Source organism: Elephantulus edwardii, unplaced genomic scaffold (assembly GCF_000299155.1).
Source record: "Elephantulus edwardii isolate Elephantulus edwardi_28Jun2011 unplaced genomic scaffold, EleEdw1.0 scaffold00221, whole genome shotgun sequence".
Lineage (NCBI taxonomy): Eukaryota > Metazoa > Chordata > Mammalia > Macroscelidea > Macroscelididae > Elephantulus > Elephantulus edwardii.
In genome coordinates this window covers 3,778,616-3,798,111 of record NW_006399971.1, presented here as the reverse complement: position 1 = coordinate 3,798,111, position 19,496 = coordinate 3,778,616, and the positions used below count along the sequence as shown (strand labels likewise).

The following is a 19,496-nucleotide window of genomic DNA, read 5'->3' as shown; positions in this document are numbered from 1 at the left end:
TGAGAGGCAAAGATTTATTGCTATAGTTTTGTTGAGTTCTTCTTGGTGTTGTTGCTAGTTACTTTGGCCCATCCTGCTTTCTATGGCACCTCTGTAAGAAGGATGTCTAGTGTTTCCTGCAATGCTGGCCTCATTTTTATAAACTCCCTTAGGTTCTGTTTTTCTGGGAATATTTTGGTCTCTCCTTCATTTTTTGGTGGACAGTTTTGCTGGGTACAGTATTCTGTTGACAGTTGTGTTCTTTGAGTGTTAATTGACTGGACGCAGATGTGCAGGTGAAGCATGGAGATGCAGACAAAGCACGGAGGCACAGGTGAAGCACAGGGATGTAGGCCTATACTTCACATTTCTCAATCTTGGTGATGCCATATTAAATTATGGACTATTCTGGAAACTTTTACCCTAGAGATAATGTACAAACCTTAGAAATCCTTGTTCTTATGTTGCTATTTATCAATATCATTCAAATTCAAATTTAAAAAAGCCAAAAAGGGCAGGACATAACAAATAATTCATCACGACCAAGTGGGATTCGTAACACTTATATGAGGGTGTTTATGCATAATAAAACAATCATCGTAATCCATCACATTAACAAAGCAAAGAATAAGAATCACATGATCCTGTTCATTGATGCAGAAATGAATTTTGACAAAATTCAACATCCCTTCCTAATGAAAACACCCAGCAGATAGGAATTAAAGGAATAAACAATTAATTGTACAGGGGGCGGGTGGACATCTTGGGATCCGGAGAATGGCCCGGCCGAGGAGGGTGCCGTGGACACCACCACCAGGTCCTTTCTCAGAGCATGGGCTGCGGAGACTGAGCTACCGCCATGATTGGAGGGTTGTTCATCTATAATCACAAAGGGGAGGTGCTCATCTCCCGGGTACACCGAGATGACATCGGCAGGAATGCAGTGGATGCCATTCGGGTCAATGTTATCTATGCTCAGCAGCAGGTGCGCAGCCCCGTCACCAACATCGCTCATACCAGTTTCTTCCATGTTAAGTGGTCTAACATCTGGCTGGTGCCTGTCACCAAGCAGAATGTCAACGCCGCCATGGTCTTCGAATTCCTCTATGTGTGATGTAATGGCTGCTTACTTTGGCAAGATCAGTGAAGAGAACATCACGAACAATTTTGTGCTCATATACTAGCTGCTGGATGACGTCCTGTACTTTGGCTATCCACAGAACTCTGAGACGGGGGCGCTGAAAACCTTTATCACTCAGCAGGGCATCAAGAGCCAGCATTAGACAAAGGAAGAGCAGTCCCAGATCACCAGCCAGGTGACTGGGCAGATTGGCTGGCGTCGGGAAGGCAGCAAGTATCGCCGGAATGAGCTCTTCCTGGACGTGCGGGAGAGTGTGAACCTGCTCAAGTTTCCGCAAGGGCAGGTGCTGAGTGCCCACACGTCAGGCCGGGTGGTGATGAAGAGCTACCTGAGTGGCATGCCCGAGTGCAAGATTGGCATGAATGACAAGATTGTCATCGAGAAGTAGGGCAAAGGCACAGCTGACGAAACAAGCAAGAGTGGGAAGCAATCAATTGCCATCGATGATTGTACCTTCCACCAGTGTGTGCAACTCAGCAAGTTTGACTCTGAACACAGCACCAGCTTCATCCCACCAGATGGAGAGTTTGAGCTCATACGGCATCGCACGACCAAGGACATCATCCTTCCTTTCCACCAACCTGGAGGTCAAGGTGGTCATCAAGTCCAACTTTAAGCCCTCATTACTTGCCAAAAAAATTAAGGTGAGGATTCCAACTCCACTGAACACAAGCGGGGTGCATGTGATCTGCGTGAAAGGCAAGACCAAGGACAAGGCAGGTGAGAACGCCATCGTGTGGAAGATCAAGAGAATGGCGGGCATGAAGGAATCGCAGATGAGCGCTGAGATTGAGCTTCTGCCTACCAACGACAAGGAGAAATGGGCACTACTCCCTATTTCCATGAACTTTGAGGTGCCATTCGCGCCTCAAGGTGCGCTACTTGAAGATGTTTGAATTGAAGCTAAACTACAGAGACCATGATGTCATCAAATGGGTGCGCTACATTGGCCGAAGGGGCATCTATGAGACCTGCTGCTAAGCTGCTCAGCGGCAGCTAGCCTGCCTCCCCACCCACTCTTGTCCACAGGCCCAGGACCCCAGCTACTGCACATCAGTGTCTCCTCTCCTCCTTTGCTGCTTTCCTTTTGCACCAGGCCCTGCGTCTAGGTCTGGACCAAACCCACCGCGAGCGAGACTGGTGGGGCAGTCCCTGGGCTCCCCGGGCTGGGGGCTTTCTGGGGCTCCTGTTGCTCCAGCCCTTGGCCCTGGCCCAGTGCCAGGCTCTGTTCTGAGTTCTGTGACCAAAGCCAGGTGGGGCCCCTCTCCTCCTGACCCCTGTGCTCACATCTCTCTGGAGTGAGAGGGTTGGCTGCCCCTCACCTCAGAGCTTCCCCGAAGGCCAGTAACAGAACCCCAGCCCTCGGTCCCTACTGTGCTTTGGGATAGTGTGAGCTTCATTTTGTACACGTGTGACTTTGTCCAGTTATAAACCCAATAAACTCTGTAGTGTGGATAAAAAAGGAAATAATTAATTGTAGACAAATAACAGCATACAAAAGGTGCAGAGAGATTGAGATGGGTTAAAGGCAACTGTTTGAAATACCAAAATAAGTCTGTAACCTATAGTATAACTAAAATATTAAGTACTTAAAAATAAAATAATATTTGATTAATAAAATAAGAAACCACCACCACAACAACAAAAATACACGGATTATACGGTATGATATACAGAGAAGACTCCAAGAACTCAACAAAAAACTCATTAGATGAAATAGACTAATTTAAATAGAATGACAGGGTATAAGAACAATATACCAAAAAATCAGTGGGATTCCTCTGCAGAAACAAAGGGTACAAAGGCAAGGAAACTAAGAAAGCAATACCATTTACAACAGCCAACTACAAATTTAAATACCTGGGAGTAAACATAACTAGAGACACAAAGGACTATTATAAAGAAAACTACAAAATACTACTGTGAGAAACAATACATTGTTGTTAGGTGCCATTGAGTTGAGTACTGACCCATAGCAAATTTACAAAAAATAGATCTGAACCCTGTCCTATCCTTTGCCATTCTCACACTTCATGATGTATCAGAGCCCATTGAGGCAGTCACCATTTCAATCCACTTGTTCAAGTTTCTTCCTCTCCTTCATTGACCCTCACTCTACTTCTCTGAGCCTCATGCCCCTCTCCAAGGAATAACCACTCCTAACCACATATGAAGCTGAAGAAAGTGAGTGAAGAATGATCATCTTTACCTCCACAGAGCACTCTGTCTGTACCCTCTCCAAGACATATTTGTTTCTTCTTCTGGCAGTCCATGGGATATTCATTACTTTTTCCAACGCCACAGCTCAAAGACATCAATTCTGTCATTCATTGTCCAGCTTTCAGATGCACAGCAAGTCATCAGAATGACCATGGCCTCAATCAGATGCACCTTAGTACTCAAACTGACATAATTACTTCTTAATAAAATAATCTGAAGAGGTCCCTAAGTGCAGACTTTCTCAGTACAATATATCTCCTGATTTCCTGACTGTTGGTACCAGGAGTGATAATTGTGAATACAAGTAAGATGAAGTTGTTGACAGTTCCAATCTTTTATCTATCTATCTATCTATCTATCTATCTATCTATCTATCTATCTATCTATCTATCATCTATCTCAATGTTGCCTATCAGTACCATGGTAGTAAGAGTATTTTTTTGATGTTGACATGCAATCCATGTATTGCATGTATTCTTTGATCTTCTGCTGTATTCTTTGATCTTCTGCAATTATGTGCTTCAAGTCCTTACTTTCAGCAAGCAAGGTTGTATCATCTGCATAATGCAGGTTGTTGATAAGTCTCCTTCTGATCCTGATGCCACATTCCTCTCCATAGAGTCCAGCTTCTAGAATAATTTGCTCAGCATTCAGATAGAATATGTATGGAGAGGGAATACAACCCTGACACACTCCCTTCCTAATCTTAATCCATGTAGTGTTCCCTTGCTGTGTTTGCACAACAGTTTCTTAGTCCAGATATAGTTTTCACATGAGCAAAATTAAGTGTTCTGGGACTCCCATTCTTCTCAATGTTAGCCATAATTTGTTATGACCCACACAGTCAAATGCCTGTGCATAGTCAATAAAGCATAAATAAACATTCTTCTCGTAGTCTTTACTTTCAGCCAGGATCCATCTGACACCAGCAACGATATCCCTGGTGCCATGGACTCTTCTAAATCCTGCTTGAACTTCTGGTAGTTCTCTTAAGTACTGTTCTAGCCATATTTTTTTCTATTTACAATGATTTATTCATTGCAAATATTTTTTAATTTATTGAAATTTTAATGAAAGTTTATAGAGAACCTGGATTTCCATTAATTCATTGTTGCACATTTTCCTCCCTGCTCCCCTCTCCCCAGTTTGCTTTTATCTTTGGGAAGAAAAGGCTTTCATTGTTATACAGACATCTCCCCCCCCTCAGTCCACTTTGCTATGAGTATCTTATTCTGAGCTCTTGTCATGCTAATAATACCTAGTCATATCTTCCCTTTATACAGTTCTCTCCCGCATCTGTTTCAATACTGTGTATACTATTTATCCCCTCTTTTCTCAGTTTCCCCCCACTCCCATGTCAGTTCTATTTTATAACAGTGGCATTATGTAGTATTTGTCTTTTTGTGACTGCGATGCTTCACTCAGCATAGTGTCCCCCATGGCCACCATTTTGTGTAGTATTTCATGAGTTTTATGTTTTACAGTGTTTCATAATATTCCATTGAGTGAATAAATCACAGCTTCTCTATCCATTTGTTTGTTGATGGGCACTTGGGTTGTTTCCAACTCTTTGCTATTGTGAACAATGCAGCAATAAATATGGATGTGCATATATCTGCTTGGATGTCAGTTATGGTTTTTTTTAGGGTATATTCCCAGTAGTAGAATTGCTGGGTCAAATGGTATTTCTATTTGCAACTTTTTGAGAAAGTGCCACACTGCCTTCCATAGTGGTTGCACCATTTTACACTCCCACCAACAGTGAATAAGGGTTCTAGTTTCTCTACAATGTTGGCAGCTTTTGTTGTTTGCTGCTCTGTGATATTTATTCTATAGATTCTAGATATAAGTCTCTTATCAGACATGTCATGTCATCAGAGCTGTACTTTCTCTTTTGCTGATTCTGTGGTCCGTCTCTTCAGTTTCCCTTTCTCCCCTTTTTCTTTCTAACAGTTGATAGCTTTTGAGATGCTGGTCCTAATATTCTAGATTATTGTTTCTTATTGTTCTAGGTTTCTAATGCCTCATTAGATTGATTTTATCCACTTTTTTTGTATTGGGTGTTTTTTTGTTTTATTTTATTTTTAAATTTACATGAAAATTTTTAATTTTATATTGCTTATTAAACAAAGTTCATGTACATTGCACTTTACACTTTCCATCATTCACATTATGTTTCATACAATCATCCTATAAATTGTGTTTTATAAACTTAGTCCTTATTGAATTATGCTCACTATTTCCTCATCTTTCCCCACCAGATTTTTCCCATTTCCTTTACCACCTGTCCCTCCATCCACCAAATTGTGTAATCCCATGATATCCCCTCTGCCTATTCTCACCCCTCTACCCCAACTCCTTTTTCCCTTGGTTCCTCATACACGTTTTTACTAGTTATCCTTCTATTTTTGCAATAATGGTATTATACAGTATTTGCCCTGATGAGACTGAGGTAGTTCACTCAACATAATGCTCTTTGGTCTCTTCCAAGTCAAGTAATATTTTTAAAAAATCATTGCTTCTGAGTGTTGCATGATATTCTATCATGTGAACGTACCACAATTTTTCAATCTGTTGCAGACTGAGGTTAAAGTATTTTTACAAGTATTAATAATGAGACAGAACACTAAGAATGTAGGAGAAGACAAGAGATAGGTAAAACAGGAGGTGAACAGTTCTTGAACAACTGAAGGGAACTGAAGCATTAGTCCTTAGCTTCCCTGTGTCTTTATTGAAAATTGCCAGAGAGCAAATCACAAAGAGAATTCAATGCAAATGAAGCTAAGCTCCTTCTATAGAAAACCCTCTTCTTGACTCGGGAGGGAGGGGTAAGCAAATACAATACAAGAATCCTGCAAACATTGAAAGATTGTGTTGGTGCCTCAGGGCGAATTCCAGTTTGTACCGCACCTACCCTACATTCTGAAATAGCATTTGGTTTATTACAAATATTTAGTATGAAATTTGGCTTCCCATATCAATCTATTTGTTTGCTCCTATATCTCTATGTCCTCTTCAACATTTGTTGTTTTTTTCTTTATAAACTTATTTTATACTAGTTTACTTACAAAATTAGTATACATTATTTTTTCCACACTGAATCCTTTCAATTTCTTCCATTTAATGGTTTTAAAAATTATTCTTGGCTTTTACTTACTGTTGTTACATGTGGTAGAGTCTAGTGTGACTCATAGTGACCCTGTGAACAACAGTTCTCAACCCTGTCCTATTCTGCGCCGTCCTCACAATCTCTGACACATTTGAACCTGTTGTTGCAGTCAGTGTGTCAGTCTATCTGGTTGAGGATCTTTCTCTTTTTTGCACGCCTTCACCTTTCCAAGCATGATGTCTCCCTCTAACAAATAGCTTTACCTAGCAACATGTCTAAATATGTGAGAAAAAGATGTATCATCTTTACCTCTGAAGAGTACTCTGGCTGCACCTTCTCCAAGACATATCTGTTTTTGTGTTTCTTTTTTTTCCAGTCCAAAGGATATTCAGTGCTCTCTTCCAACACCACAGTTCAAAGACATTATTTCTTTTCTGTAATCTTTATTTATTGTCCAGTCAGCAGTATAGCAAGTGATGAAAATGACCATGGTCTAGACAAGGATGTCCACTGTCACCACTTTTATTCAATGTTGTACTGGAAGTGCTTGCTAGGACAATATGACAAAAGAAGGAAATAAAAGCCATCCAGATCTGTGTGGACTAAAACCTCATGGGTGTTTATTGGGCAGAACAGTTTCCTCACTTCATTTCTTTTTAAATCTAAGAGTAGTCATTGCATCATTTTATATTCTTGTGGAGCTGCAGAGAACACCTTGTTACACACTTTGTAATTGAAATGAAGATTGGGGCTTGAATGATAAATAAGAAGAGAGAAAATAACATCAGCATGGGAGATGCTAAATGGAACAACAGCTTTTACAACAGGTGTATAAACAACCAGTTTCGATGTTGGGGAAAACAGTGTAACCCCGTAAAAATACACAGATGATACTCTGTAAAGAGCACTTCTTATTCCTTCTGACTGAGCGTCTTTTCTGCACTTATTGGCTTCCCTGTCCCACCAGTCTGAAAGCCAAGCAAATATGGTAGAAAGAACATTCGCTTTTTCTGGCTCTCTTGCAGTGAAAGTGCAGGTGAGTGCCCGCCAGGGCTTCTATTGCAGGGGACTAGACAGTGCAGCATGCTCTTGTCTGATGATATCAGAAGCAGCTGTGTTTCAGTAATGAACTTATTCAACTATTTTAAAACAGAATAGGGAACATGCTTTATCAGAGATATTTTCTTTAATGGTGGTATTCTAAAATGTTTTCTTTCCAGATGATAATTGAGAAGTTAAAAAAAAAACAACCCAAACCCAAACAAACCCAAAATGATGCCAGGTACTACAATAATAACAGAACTTTGCTGTTTTCTGAAGCTTTGTTTTGTACTTAAAAAAAACTGTGATGGATGTCCCTATTATTTTTGTTTTGATGATTGCAGAACCTGCAAAAGCTGTTACTGCTATTGATGCATAACACATGTGTTTCTCTCTCTCTCTCTCTCTATATATATATATATATATATATCTATTTCTATTTATCTAAAATTTTAATATTTGGACACTTTAACTGTGATGTCAACTTTTGAAAAAGTATCCTAGTTATATCACGTTGAGTTGGCATTGCACAGAAATTAACAAGCATATTGGTCTAGAAATGTTAAACTTAATTCCCGTCCCCATTTGTACAGGGGTAATGCACTATATTAAATAGGTAAAGTGTTTTCTAGCTGGGTTCAATAATAGAAACCGATAGTCTTTTTTTTTTTTTTAAAAAAGGAAGTTTGATTCCCCCCAAAATAAAGAATTTAATTAAAAAAAGATATCCAGAGTGGCAAAGAGATGGTTAAACTATCGCTATATGCAGATGATATGATAGTGTACACAGAAAACTCCAAGGACTCAACAAAAAAGTCTGTGAGAGCTAGTAGACAAATTTAGTGGAGTGGCAGGATACAAGATCAATATCCAAAAATCAGCAGAATTTCTTGACAGTAACAAAGAGAACTCAGAGAACAAACCAAGAAATCAATACCATTTATAATTGTTGATGTTAGGTGTTGTAGAGTCTGAAAGATCTGAACCCTTTCCTATCCTGCACCATCCTCACACTTCCTAACACACAAGAGCCATTACAGCAATCAACGTGTCAATCCACCTGTTTGAGGGTCTTCCTTCCCTTCGCCAACACTCCACCCTTCTCAGCATCATGTTCTTCTCCTAGGAAAGCATGTACCAGCAACATGCCCAAAGTGTGTGAGGTGAAGCCTCGTCACTCATGCCTCCAATGAGCTCTCTGTCTGCACTCTCTCCACGACATATCTGTTTGCTCTCTTGGCCACCCATGGGATGTTCAGCGCTCTTCTCCAACATTACAGTTCAAAGGTATTTATTATCTTCCTGTCATCTTTATTCACTGTCCAGCTCTCAGATACATAAGTATTTGTAAGTAATAGGAAAGACCATGGCCTGAATTAGATGCACTTTAGTTCTCAAACTGACATCATTACTGACATATTATGGAGAGGTCCCTAACTAAAGATTTTTCCAGTGCAATGCATCTCCTTACTTGACTTATATGACTGCTGGTAATTGTATCCAAGCAACATGAAGCTGTTGACAGTTTAAATTTTCTCTCCATCCATTATGATGCTGCCTATTGGTCCAATGCTAAGAATCTTTGTTTTCTTGATGTTGAGATACAATCCTTGATCTTGTGCAACAAGTGCTTCAAGTCCTCTTCACAAAGCCGACCACAAATTGAGGTACTTGGGAATGAACCTAACTTGTTGTTGTTATGTGCCGTCGAGTCGCTATGACTCATAGCGACCTTATGCACAACAACCCTAAACTCTGCTCTGTCCTGTGCCAATCGCACTGTTTATGACACTCCCATCCTGATTACCCCAGTCACAGTCACTGAATCAATCCTCCTCATAGAGGGCCTTCCCCTCCTGCGCTGTCCCTCCACCTTCCCAAGCATGATGTCCCTCTCCAAGGACCCATCCCTCCTTGCAACATGTTCAAAGTATGTTAGATGGAGCCTCAGAATCCTTGCCTCCAAGGAGCCATTTGGTTTAACCCTTTCCAGGACGAATCTGTTTGTTTTCCTAGCAGTCCACGGTATTCTCAATACTCTTCTCCAGCACCACAGCTCAAAGGCATCAATTCTCCTTCTATCCTCCTTGGTCATTGTCCAACTCTCTGATGCATAACAAGTGATTGCCTAACTAGAGACACAGAAAATCTGTACAAAGAAAACTACAGAACATTTCTGTGAGACACAATAAAAGACCTTAATACATGGAAAAATGTGCCCTGTTCATGGATAGGAAGGCTCAATATTGTGAAAATAATAATACTACCAAAAGCAATCTACATGTTCATCAATGTGCAATCCCAATACAGATACCAAATTCATTTTTCAAGGCGATCCAAAGGGAAAGAGACCCCAAATAAGTAAAACACTTCAGAAAAATAAAAATGAAGTTAGAAGCATAACACTCCCTTAACTCATAACCTACTACACAGTAGAACCAAAACAACATGGTGCTGGTACAATAACAAACACATAGACCAATGGAAAGAATTGAGAACCCAGAAATGGATCCATCTATCTATGGTCAACTGATATTCGATAAGAAAATAAAACCTATTAAGTGGAGAAATGACTACTTCTTCAACAAATGGTGCCGGCAAAACTGAACTGCTACCTGCTGAAGGCTGAAACAGGATGTACATCTCACACCATACACAAAAATCAGCTCAAGGTGGATCAGAGACCTGGAAGTAAGCTCAAAATCATAAAGTTCATCAGAGACAAACTGGGGTTAAGCTTAGATGGCCTAATCTATGGTATAAAGAGACTGCCAAACACAGCCAGAAATGAACAATCTGGGAGAGGAAAAAAATGATGAATGGGACCTTCTAAAGATTAAGTCCCTGAATGCATCAAACACTTTCCAACAGAGTGAAAAAAAAAAAAACAAACAAAAAACTGGCTAGGAATAAAAAAAAAACAAACCCCAAACCAACAAAACCCATTTGGCAATACCATATCAGACAAGGATCTCATATCAAAAGTTTACAGAATCCTACAAGGTCTGCACAAGAAAAAGTCTGATCACACAATTACAAAACAGGCAAAAGACATAAAAATAATTTTCACAGAGGAAGATACTTGGATGGCCAACAGGCACATGAAGAAATACTCAACATGCTCAAAATCACTGGGAATAAGAGAGATGCAAATCAAAACTACAGTGAGAGGATGTGAAGAGATAGGAAGTATTACACACTGGTGGGATTGTCAAACAGTACAACCACTCTGAAAGGCAGTTTGGCATCTCCTCAAAAAGCTGAACACAGAAATTCCATATGACCGAGCTATTCCACTGTTTGGAATATTTATTCCTTGAAAAAATGAGAACTGAGACACAAATGGAGACTTAAAACACCAGTTTTCATAGCAACATTATTCACCATCCCAAGAACATGGGAACAGTTCAAATGTCCTACCAGTATTGAATGGATTGAGAAATCAGGGTATATTTACATGATAGAATACTATGCAGCATGCAGGAGCAATGAATTTTTAAATCACTACCTAATTGGGAGGGATTGGAGAGTATTATACTAAGTGAACTTACTCAGTCTCTTAAGGACACATACTGTATAAGACCATTATTGTAGAAATAGAAAGATCATTATTAGTAAAATGTGTATGAGGATCCAAGCTGGGAGGGTGGCAGCAGAGGGTAGGGATGAGGTTAATCATAGGGTTGCACAATTAGATTGATAAAGGAAATGGGAAAGATCTGGTGTGAAAAACAATGTATAAAAACTTTGTAAGTAAACCAGTATAAAATTTAAAAAAATATAGTTAAAAAAAAGACCATGGTCTGAGTCAGGCATACCTAATCCTTAAACTAACATCATTTCTTCTCAATGATTTGGAGGGATTCCTGACTGTAGAGTTTTCTAGTGCAATATATTTTCTGATCTCCTCACCACTGGTACCAAATGCATTTAAAGGAACAAAATAGTGCTGAAGATCATAAAAAAAACCCACAAAAAAAACCCCAAAAAACCCCAACTTAAAAAATGGTTGTAACAGTACCTAGACATAGAACTGCCAGAAATTCAAGCTGGGTTTAGAAGAGACCGTGGCACCAGGAATATCATTGCTGTCACATGGATCCTGGCTGAAAGCTGAGAATATGAGAAGAATGTCTATTTGTAATTTATTGACTGTGCAAAGGTATTTGACTGTGTGTATCACAACAATATATGGCTAACATTTAAAAGAATGTTGGTGTAAAAGAGGAAGACCCTCAGACAGATGGATTGACACAGTGATAGCTACAGCGGGTTCAAGTGTATAGAAATGATGAAGATGGCTCAAGATTGGACAGGGTTCAGAACTGTTGTTCATAGAGTCATTATGAGCTGTACTCTACTCAACAGCATCTACAATAACAACAACATGTTCACAGCTGTTCACAATAGCATGAAAATAGAAATAACCCAAATTCCCTTTAACAAATAAATGAATTAAAAACCTCCTGTGGTATATTCACACATTGAAATACTATGCAGCACTAAAGAACAAAGAAGTATTTGTGAAGTATGGCACAACATGGAAGAGTCTAGAAAGCATTTTGTTGAGTGAAATAACTCAAGTCACTATAGGACACATACTGTGTGAGACATCTACTGTGATAATAGGAGGGTAACTGAGGGATGGGCATGGGGAGGGGAAGAACAGAAGTGTAAGGGGTAGACAAAGAATGTTACAAGCACCAAGATTAGGGTGAATAAACTTGGGAAGAATCAAGATAAATCCAATATGGCTATTGAAATTAGCAAATAGGAACAACATATAAATGTATATTTAAAAGGGAAAGGAGAGAAAGAGTGGAAGAAGGAGAGGAAATTCCTGGGACAGAAGAAATTAGTGGAGAGATAAATGAATGATGAAATAAGTAGTGTGCAATAGGGAAAGTCAAACAACTCGATGGCACATAACAACAACAATAGGAACTTGAGGAACTGGGAGATTAAAGTAATAGATCAATAGTAATTAATTATAGACAGCACAAGGTACATAAATGTTTGTATAAAATAAACTGTACATTAACGAAATACAATATATATGAATTTTGTATAGAAACCAATGTTGTGCAGTTGTTATGTGCCATCAAGTCGCTTGTGACTTATAGCGACCCTAAGTACAACAGCTCTGAATCCTGCTCTATCTTGAGCCAATTTCATTGTCTCTGACACACCTACCCCATTACCCCATCACTGAGTCAATACATCTCATTCAGGGGCTTTCTTCCTTGCACTGTTCCTCCACTCTTCCAAGCATGATGTTCTTCTCCAAGGACTGGTCCCTCCATCCAATATGCCCAAAGTATATAAGAGAAGACTTCAAAATCCTTGTCTCCAAGAAGTAGCTTGGTTTCACCTTCTCCAGGACGAACCTGTTTGTTCTCCTAATATTCCATGGTAAAGAAAATATACAAGAACAAAACAAAGCATATGAATAATTGTATGAAAGTGAATGATGGTATAAATAAATAGCACATTAAACAAAGATACAACCTAATCCTGTAGATAGTATCCTACTTCATTAACACAACTACCATCAATCTCAGGGAGCTCTGTTGGCCTAGTGTTAAGAAGCTGTGATGCAATATCAAAGACAAAGTTTCAAATAGATCACCTGCTCTGTGGAAGAAGGATAAGCAAATCTCCTGTTTCTCTGAAAACTCACTGAAGGATCAGCTATGAGTCAATTCCAACTCAAGGGTACACAACAACAATAATAACAATCCTACCTCATTAACATCATAGAGGTCAGGATGTACAATACATATGATAAAAATTGGAAAAGAAAAGAAACAAAATCCTCACCACTGAACCAATAGGCAGCATCTTGGTTGATGGAAAAGAGACGTTGTCAGTGATTTAATTTCATTTGGATTCACCATCATCACCTATGACAGCAGCAGTTAATACATAAAAAGACATACATGAAAAGATTGGGAAAATCTGCTGAAGGATCACTCCAAAGTGATAAAATGCAAGGCAATCAGTTTAAAACTAAGTAGCAGTTAATCCAGGTAACGGTTTTTTCAATTAATTATTATGCATTTGAAAGTTATACAATGAATTAATTAGACTGAAGAAGAATAGAAAGTTTTGAATTGTAGTGTTGGAAAAGAGTACTAGGTATCCCATGGGTAGCTCAAAGAACAAACAAATCTGTCTTTGTAGAAGTGCAACCAGGGTGCTTCTTAGAGGCAAGAATAGTGAGATTTCATCTTAAATGCTCTGGACATTCTGACAAGAAAGAATGGTTTTTGGAAAAAGAACTCATGCTTGGAGAGGTAAGTGATTAGAGGAAGACCCTCAATAAGATAAATTGACACAGCAACAATAATTATGAACTTGAGTATGACAGACATCATAAAGATGGCATGGGATAGGGCAAGGTTCTGATCTGTTGTTCATTGGGTTGGTATGAGTTGTATTCAACTCGTTGGAACATCACAATAACCCTATTTCTTTTCTATTAATGATGTCTATATGTAATATTTTCATTTTTTGATAAAAATGTCAGTATATCAAGATGATATAACAAATTATTTTCATTGTTTTCTAGCTTTCTCATTACTTAAGGTATAAACTTATGCTAATGATTTTTTATTTTTATTGTTGTTGTTATGTACCGTCGGGTTGCCTGTAACTCATAGCAATTCTATGTACAACAGCCCTACACTCTGCTCTATCCTGTGCCAATCAATCTCACTGTCTCCAACCCACCTATTCCCATTATCCCAGTCACTGAATCAATCCATCTCATCAAGGGTCTTCCTCTCCACCCTCCCAAGGATGACGTCCCTCTCCAAGGACTAGTTCCTTGAAACTTGTTACTATTTGTTTTTAATGTGGTTACTAAGGGAAGAACATAACAAAAAGATTTGAAAAAGGCTATTTAACAACTTGTGGTATGCAGAGACATAGCATTGCCTGCTAAAAATGAAGAGGACTTGAAGTACTTACTGATGCAGATCAAATAGTACATCCTTCAGTATGAATTATACTTCAACATAAAGAAAACGAAATCCTCACAATCAGATCAATGAAACTTTGTGATAAGTGAAGAAACTATTGAAGTTGCCAAGGATTTTATCTGGCTTGGATGGATGCACAACCAACACTCATGGAAGCAGTAGTCAGGAAAGTAAACAATGTATTGCACAGGGCAAATCTAATACAAAAGACTTCTAAATTTTTTTAACTTATTTTATTTTTTGTTTTCATTATTATTTGTGTGTGTGTGTGTGTGTGTGTGTACTGTCAAATCAGATCTGACTGGTACAGGAGGAGATTGTCCCTCCTTTCCCAGCAGAGCATCTGGTGGATTCGAACCGTGTGCCTCTGGGATTGCAGTGCAGCTTCTTGCCACTAGGCCACCAGAGCCCCCTAAGACCTCTAAATATTTAAAAAATATGCCACTTTGAAGCTAAAGGATACTTGACTCAAGGCATAGCATTTTCAATTACTTCCTAAGACCTAGTGGTAAGAAGGTGACTGCAGTTCCAAAGACATGCCAGTCCAATCCACGAGCTGCTCTGCCACTCCTGCTTCCAACTCCATGGGAGAGGGTCGAAAATCTCCTTCTGTGAGATTAACTTCTTCTGAAAATTGCCTAGAGATTCAGCAATGGGTCGCTTCTGACTCAAAAGCACACCACCACAACCAACACCACAACAACATATGGTTTCAGTACTTTCCAAGAGTATTGCTTATCTAATCAACAACCAAAATTACAAACAAATCTGCTTTGAAGGAAATGAAATCAGGTTGCTTCGTAGAGGCAAGGAAGGTAAAACTTCATCTCACATACTTTGGGCACATTATTAGCAGTAACCAGCCCTTGGGGAAAAAAGACATCATTTTGGAATAGGTAGAGGGTTAGAGAAGGAGAGGAAGACCCTCCAAGATATTGATTGACACCATAATGATAACAATGCCTTTGAGCACATCAGAAATCATGAGGCACAGACTAGGGCAAGGCTCAGATCTGTTGTTCAGAGGTTTATATGGGTCCTGCTTGACTTCAAGGGACCTGAACAAGAACACCATGGCACCAGGTCTCATTTTTTTCCCCTATAAAGTCATTACTAAGACAATTAAAAATGAGAATTTTGAGACAGTAGGTAATTTCCCCCAAATGTTCTTCATTCTTATCACATTGCAACAGTTTAAAGATCTTTTCTGATTCTACTAAATATTCTGTGCTATTCATTTTGTATTAGGGTCAAATGTACATGTAGATAGATTAAAGTCCTTATTTAAAATAGAAAAGACTGTTAATTTTAAATACATGAAAGAAAAATAAGGATAGAAAAATATCTGTTTTAATGCTGAGTAATACAATTATAAAGATATATTTAGTGATAATTTGGCATTATATACAGATCTGCTCTGCAGAGGGTGAAACCAAGTTGTCCCTTGGAGGTAGAATTTTGAGGCTTTGTCTCACATAGTTTGTGCGTGTTCCCAGAAGGAGCCAGTCCTTGGAGAAGGGCATTATGCTTAGAAGGGTGGATTGAGTGCAGGAGAGGAAGACTCCAGATAAGATGGAGTGACACAGTAACTGGGGTAATAGGGGTAGTTGTGTTGGAGACAATGAGATTAACTAAGGATAGGGCAGGGTTCAGAGCTATTGCTATGAGTCACAGGCTACTCAAGGGCACATAACAACAACAACGTGCCAACTTATTTTCTATAGTTTATGTTCCTTCATTTTTCCAAGAATTTTCCAAAAGTTATTGTTGTTATGTGTCATTGAGTCACCTAGAACTTGTAGTGACCCTGCGTACAATAGCTCTGAACCCTGCCCTATTCTGAGCCAGTCTTACTATTCCTTTTTTCCCCTCAATAAGCCAATTTTATTATTATTTTTTTAAAAAGTCAGGCATTGTCAGGAAATTTTCTACATTTACCTGGACCGGGCACGGTTCTGTACCCTCTGTTGCTATGAAACATGACACGAGTTAAAGATAAAGATGGGTTCTCACAAGGACAAGTGCTTCACGTCAGGAACCAGAACAGCGCAGTCAGTCTTCTTGGCTGTTCTCTTGTCTTTCTTAAAAGCTGGTTTGTTTTTAATGTAGCCATGCTTCCTTTTGGTAGTCTTCTTTGACAAATACTTTTGTTTGGGGATAATGTTGATCAATTGAGGTTTGTGATCTAGTGTCTCTTGGTTATCAGGTACTTTCACTTTATATATGCAAACAAGCCAATGTTCTGATGGAAAGGCTTCCTCCAAATGCTTAAACTGAATGTCTTTATTTCCAATGTCAGCATTGCGTGTTCGATCAAAACCTGGTGGTGTACGAAACTCCAGCTGCATTTCTCCAAATATGTAGCATGACATTTTATACATTAGATAATTCAATAAAGTGGGAGACCCAGCTTTGTCTTCTTAGACTCCTTGTGGAGTGAAATAGTCACTTTCCCAAATGTCATTTGGATGTTCCCTTTCAGCTATCCAAAGAAACTTGCTGATATAATCTCCAGAGTAGCCAATAACATCTCCAAAAATAACTAGAACATAATCAACATCCAGGGCCCTCATAATTTTGTAGGCTGCACTTTCATTTGAAGACATAGCTTTTCCAACCAGCACAATGTGGCTGTTATTCCATGTGTTGTTATCCAACAGAGTCATTCTACTTTCAATCCCAGTGATCTGATAGCCATCATCCCACCAAGACATCACTCGAGCATGCTCGTCCATGTTTTGCCCTAACCAAATCATCTAAGACATTCCTGGTGCCGTCATGATTATAGGTGGCTACAACTACACTCAGATTGGAAAAGCGTTGCTTGTGACTCAAGTACAATGGACTGCAAATACCATTAATAGCTTCAGCAATCACATGGTGACTATGCTTTTTACATTAGGACCTAAGTAAGCCTTCTTCAGTTTTTTCCTGTTCAGTTACATGTTTCCTCACCTTATCAACCTTATCATGCGAGTTTCCAGGATTTCTTTTGTCATCTTCATCACCGCTATTCTCCACAGGGGGCTTTTCTCTTTTCATGTCAACCCCGCCCCCCCACAAATAATGCTCAAAACGTTGGAGAAGGCAATTGCAGAGAGCATACAAACAATTGGGGTTAAAGTCAACTTCAGCTACGCCATCACACCCACAAAATAGGCAGCACTGATTGTGTTCAGAACAGCAAATACCCTTTCATCATTGATATTTTCGATGCAGAATCACAGCATGCTGGGAAGGTGCATACAAGAATATGTAGCTCAAAGAAGAAAGACACCCACGTCGTAGGCTGATGCTCAGAAATGAATGCAATAATTGGAATGTGTATTTTTGCACACCCAGAATCCCACAGTGAGTAAAATCTGACACTCCATGGGGCAATGTAAACTGTGTACATCAAACAGATGACACTAAGGAATACAGCACCTGCAGCTAATGATACATCCAAGAAGAAAAGGGTCTGGAACTCTTGTTAAGCGGTCTCTCAAATATTGCAAGAAAAGCATAGCCTTGCAGCAGCTGCAGCAACTCCTGCAGCTGTCATGTGTTCTCTTGTTCTGATTGGCTGGAATCCCACAAAGAGTATCTGCATGGGTAATATTAAACCCACAATGTAGAAAGTGCTATACGTTATGTAGACTCCCTTGCTGTATGTCTTCATCAGTAATAACATAAATACATGCAGTAGGATAAGGCTGATGATGAATACATAACCACCCCAAGCAGAGACCACATAGAAATATGACAAGCAGCAGTACACTGTCCAAAAAACTGACCCAGTTTTTACTGATTTTACCCACAAGTAGTATGTGAACTGAAGTGCAAAAATTGCAATGCTTTCATTATGAAAGGACTGAGCGAGATATGTAACCTGGTACAAAAGCAATGAAACAAGCAGCTAAAAGTCCTGCTCCTTGGTTCCAAAGTTCTCTAGTCAGAAGGAAAGTAGACACAGATTTAAGGCCGCTAAAGGTAGGTGTAAGGAACACACATACATCTGTTAGATGAACTGTTATGTTCAATGTATTTAAAATCCAACGAATACGCCTAGCTCTTACGGTCAACACTGGGTAAATAGTGCTGCCTACGATTCTTCCTAGTGGATACAATGCTCTTTCATCAAACCAATTTAAAAATTTCACAGAACCCATGAGAGGCAATATGCTGTGTTATCTATAGTTAAACAAGGGGTCGAAGTCCTGGATGATGTTCTTGAAGCAGAGTCATCCACTGAATGAAGCTGGCCAGCCAGACCAGGAAGAGGATGGTGGATGAGAACAGCGACTGCCAACCGACCGCCCCACGGGGACCGGCCTGGGTGCTGCCCAGTCCCCCACCTTGCGCGCACACTAGGCCTCGGGCCCCATGGTGGCCCCATCGGATGCTCTCTGAGGCCATCGCTCCGCTCCACAGGGGACAAGTGGAGGGACGACTTGTGCTTGCTCTCCGGGGACCGAGGGCTCCTCCGCGTTGTGTCCCCGCTGTGGGTCTCGCTCCATGCCACTGCCGGCTGGGAGGGGTGCGCCAGTCTTGCTATTTCTGACACAGCTGCTTCGATTATCCCAGTTACCGTGTCTATGCATCTCATCCAGGTCTTCCTCTCTTGAACTGTCCCTCCACCCTTCCGTGTCTATGCATCTCATCCAGGTCTTCCTCTCTTGAACTGTTCCTCCACCCTTCCAAGCATGAAGTCCTTCTTCAACGACTGATTTCCTCCTTGCAGCATGCCCAAACTGTGTGAGATGGAGCTTAAAAATCTTTGCCTTTACCATCTCCAGGACAGATCTGTTCTCTTGGAGGTCCATGGTATGTTCAAGACTCTTCTCCAGCACCATATCTCAAAGGCATTGATTCTTCTTCTGTCATCCTTAGTCATTGTCCAACTCTCTGATGAATAGCAAGGAATTGCAAAGACTATGGCCTAGATCAGATGCACCTTAGTCTCTAGACTGACATCCTTCTCTTTAACACTTTGGAGAAGTCCCCGACAGCAGATATCATCCCACAGCTCATATGGTCTTCA

The 19,496-nt window shown here is 39.9% G+C and overlaps 2 pseudogenes; one reads left to right on the top strand and one right to left on the bottom strand.

Annotated features, from left to right (window-relative positions):
* The first annotated feature begins 838 nt into the window (after positions 1 to 838).
* On the top strand, positions 839 to 2,101 carry LOC102867650 (annotated as a pseudogene).
* Positions 2,102 to 16,482: 14,381 nt separating this feature from the next.
* LOC102867241 lies at positions 16,483 to 19,061 on the bottom strand (annotated as a pseudogene).
* Positions 19,062 to 19,496: the final 435 nt, after the last annotated feature.